Below are 4,973 nucleotides of genomic sequence, written 5' to 3'. Positions count from 1 at the left end.
GACAAAAACGATGGGTTATAGCCCATGTTTTTTGAAATTTTGAAAAAAAACGTTAGCCTCGTTTCTCATCATTTTGGACCGTGGGCTATAGCCCATATCGTACGGCATACTATAGCGCGCCGTTTTTCATCATTTTTGAGGATTTGAAAAAAATGACAAAATGACAAAAACGATGGGTTATAGCCCATGTTTTTTGAAATTTAAAAAAAAAACGTTAGCCTCGTTTCTCATCATTTTGGACCGTGGGCTATAGCCCATATCGTACGGCATACTATAGCGCGCCGTTTTTCATCATTTTTGAGGATTTGAAAAAAATGACGAAATGACAAAAACGATGGGTTATAGCCCATGTTTCTTGAAATTTTGAAAAAAAAAGTTAGCCTCGTTTCTCATCATTTTGGACCGTGGGCTATAGCCCATATCGTACGGCATACTATAGCGCGCCGTTTTTCATCATTTTTGAGGATTTGAAAAAAATGACGAAATGACAAAAACGATGGGTTATAGCCCATGTTTTTTGAAATTTTGAAAAAAAAAGTTTGCCTCGTTTATCATTTTGGACCGTGGGCTATATCCCATATCGTACGGCATACTATATCGCGCCGTTTTTCATCATTTTTGAGGATTTGAAAAAAATGACGAAATGACAAAAACGATGGGTTATAGCCCATGTTTTTTGAAATTTTGAAAAAAAAAGTTAACCTCGTTTCTCATCATTTTGGACCGTGGGCTATAGCCCATATCGTACGGCATACTATAGCGCGCCGTTTTTCATCATTTTTGAGGATTTGAAAAAAATGACGAAATAAAAAAACGATAGCCTCGTTTCTCATCATTTTGGACCGTGGGCTATAGCCCATATCGTACGGCATACTATAGCGCGCCGTTTTTCATCATTTTTGAGGATTTGAAAAAAATGACGAAATGACAAAAACGATGGGTTATAGCCCATGTTTTTGAAATTTTGAAAAAAAAAGTTAGCCTCGTTTCTCATCATTTTGGACCGTGGGCTATAGCCCATATCGTACGGCATACTATAGCGCGCCGTTTTTCATCATTTTTGAGGATTTGAAATGACAAAAACGATGGGTTATAGCCCATGTTTTTTGAAATTTTGAACAAAAAAAGTTAGCCTCGTTTCTCATCATTTTGGACCGTGGGCTATAGCCCATATCGTACGGCATACTATAGCGCGCCGTTTTTCATCATTTTTGAGGATTTGAAAAAAATGACGAAATGACAAAAACGATGGGTTATAGCCCATGTTTTTTGAAATTTTGAAAAAAAAAGTTAACCTCGTTTCTCATCATTTTGGACCGTGGGCTATAGCCCATATCGTACGGCATACTATAGCGCGCCGTTTTTCATCATTTTTGAGGATTTGAAAAAAATGACGAAATAAAAAAACGATAGCCTCGTTTCTCATCATTTTGGACCGTGGGCTATAGCCCATATCGTACGGCATACTATAGCGCGCCGTTTTTCATCATTTTTGAGGATTTGAAAAAAATGACGAAATGACAAAAACGATGGGTTATAGCCCATGTTTTTGAAATTTTGAAAAAAAAAGTTAGCCTCGTTTCTCATCATTTTGGACCGTGGGCTATAGCCCATATCGTACGGCATACTATAGCGCGCCGTTTTTCATCATTTTTGAGGATTTGAAATGACAAAAACGATGGGTTATAGCCCATGTTTTTTGAAATTTTGAACAAAAAAAGTTAGCCTCGTTTCTCATCATTTTGGACCGTGGGCTATAGCCCATATCGTACGGCATACTATAGCGCGCCGTTTTTCATCATTTTTGAGGATTTGAAAAAAATGACGAAATTAAAAAACGATGGGTTATAGCCCATGTTTTTTGAAATTTTGAAAAAAAAAGTTAGCCTCGTTTCTCATCATTTTGGACCGTGGGCTATAGCCCATATCGTACGGCATACTATAGCGCGCCGTTTTTCATCATTTTTGAGGATTTGAAAAAAATGACGAAATGACAAAAACGATGGGTTATAGCCCATGTTTTTTGAAAAAAAAAAAAAAAAAGTTAGCCTCGATTCTCATCATTTTGGACCGTGGGCTATAGCCCATATCGTACGGCATACTATAGCGCGCCGTTTTTCATCATTTTTGAGGATTTGAAAAAAATGACGAAATGACAAAAACGATGGGTTATAGCCCATGTTTTTTGAAATTTTGAAAAAAAAAGTTAGCCTCGTTTCTCATCATTTTGGACCGTGGGCTATAGCCCATATCGTACGGCATACTATAGCGCGCCGTTTTTCATCATTTTTGAGGATTTGAAAAAAATGACGAAATGACAAAAACGATGGGTTATAGCCCATGTTTTTTGAAATTAAAAAAAAAAAAGTTAGCCTCGTTTCTCATCATTTTGGACCGTTGGCTATAGCCCATATCGTACGGCATACTATAGCGCGCCGTTTTTCATCATTTTTGAGGATTTGAAAAAAATGACGAAATGACAAAAACGATGGGTTATAGCCCATGTTTTTTGAAATTTTGAAAAAAAAAGTTAGCCTTGTTTCTCATCATTTTGGACCGTGGGCTATAGCCCATATCGTACGGCATACTATAGCGCGCCGTTTTTCATCATTTTTGAGGATTTTAAAAAAATGACGAAATGAAAAAAACGATGGGTTATAGCCCATGTTTTTTGAAATTTTGAAAAAAAAAGTTAGCCTCGTTTCTCATCATTTTGGACCGTGGGCTATAGCCCATATCGTACGGCATACTATAGCGCGCCGTTTTTCATCATTTTTGAGGATTTGAAAAAAATGACGAAATGACAAAAACGATGGGTTATAGCCCATGTTTTTTGAAATTTTGAAAAAAAAAGTTAGCCTCGTTTCTCATCATTTTGGACCGTGGGCTATAGCCCATATCGTACGGCATACTATAGCGCGCCGTTTTTCATCATTTTTGAGGATTTGAAAAAAATGACGAAATGACAAAAACGATGGGTTATAGCCCATGTTTTTTGAAATTTTGAAAAAAAAAGTTAGCCTCGTTTCTCATCATTTTGGACCGTGGGCTATAGCCCATATCGTACGGCATACTATAGCGCGCCGTTTTTCATCATTTTTGAGGATTTGAAAAAAATGACGAAATGACAAAAACGATGGGTTATAGCCCATGTTTTTTGAAATTTTGAAAAAAAAAGTTTGCCTCGTTTCTCATCATTTTGGACCGTGGGCTATATCCCATATCGTACGGCATACTATATCGCGCCGTTTTTCATCATTTTTGAGGATTTGAAAAAAATGACGAAATGACAAAAACGATGGGTTATAGCCCATGTTTTTTGAAATTTTGAAAAAAAAAGTTAACCTCGTTTCTCATCATTTTGGACCGTGGGCTATAGCCCATATCGTACGGCATACTATAGCGCGCCGTTTTTCATCATTTTTGAGGATTTGAAAAAAATGACGAAATGACAAAAACGATGGGTTATAGCCCATGTTTTTTTAAATTAAAAAAAAAAAATTAGCCTCGTTTCTCATCATTTTGGGCCGTGGGCTATAGCCCATATCGTACGGCATACTATAGCGCGCCGTTTTTCATCATTTTTGAGGATTTGAAAAAAATGACGAAATGACAAAAACGATGGGTTATAGCCCATGTTTTTTGAAATTTTGAAAAAAAACGTTAGCCTCGTTTCCCATCATTTTGGACCGTGGGCTATAGCCCATATCGTACGGCATACTATAGCGCGCCGTTTTTCATCATTTTTGAGGATTTGAAAAAAATGACGAAATGACAAAAACGATGGGTTATAGCCCATGTTTTTGAAATTTTGAAAAAAAAAGTTAGCCTCGTTTCTCATCATTTTGGACCGTGGGCTATAGCCCATATCGTACGGCATACTATAGCGCGCCGTTTTTCATCATTTTTGAGGATTTGAAATGACAAAAACGATGGGTTATAGCCCATGTTTTTTGAAATTTTGAAAAAAAAAGTTAGCCTCGTTTCTCATCATTTTGGACCGTGGGCTATAGCCCATATCGTACGGCATACTATAGCGCGCCGTTTTTCATCATTTTTGAGGATTTAAAAAAAATGACGAAATGACAAAAACGATGGGTTATAGCCCATGTTTTTTGAAATTTTGAAAAAAAAAGTTAGCCTCGTTTCTCATCATTTTGGACCGTGGGCTATAGCCCATATCGTACGGCATACTATAGCGCGCCGTTTTTCATCATTTTTGAGGATTTGAAAAAAATGACGAAATGACAAAAACGATGGGTTATAGCCCATGTTTTTTGAAAAAAAAAAAAAAAAAGTTAGCCTCGATTCTCATCATTTTGGACCGTGGCCTATAGCCCATATCGTACGGCATACTATAGCGCGCCGTTTTTCATCATTTTTGAGGATTTGAAAAAAATGACGAAATGACAAAAACGATGGGTTATAGCCCATGTTTTTTGAAATTTTGAAAAAAAAAGTTAGCCTCGTTTCTCATCATTTTGGACCGTGGGCTATAGCCCATATCGTACGGCATACTATAGCGCGCCGTTTTTCATCATTTTTGAGGATTTGAAAAAAATGACGAAATGACAAAAACGATGGGTTATAGCCCATGTTTTTTGAAATTTAAAAAAAAAAAGTTAGCCTCGTTTCTCATCATTTTGGACCGTGGGCTATAGCCCATATCGTACGGCATACTATAGCGCGCCGTTTTTCATCATTTTTGAGGATTTGAAAAAAATGACGAAATGACAAAAACGATGGGTTATAGCCCATGTTTTTTGAAATTTTGAAAAAAAAAGTTAGCCTTGTTTCTCATCATTTTGGACCGTGGGCTATAGCCCATATCGTACGGCATACTATAGCGCGCCGTTTTTCATCCTTTTTGAGGATTTGAAAAAAATGACGAAATGACAAAAACGATGGGTTATAGCCCATGTTTTTGAAATTTTGAAAAAAAAAGTTAGCCTCGTTTCTCATCATTTTGGACC

The sequence above is a fragment of the Protomyctophum bolini genome (assembly GCF_963924005.1).
Source record: "Protomyctophum bolini genome assembly, chromosome: 7".
NCBI lineage: Eukaryota > Metazoa > Chordata > Actinopteri > Myctophiformes > Myctophidae > Protomyctophum > Protomyctophum bolini.
Note: the sequence above shows the minus strand (reverse complement) of the source record.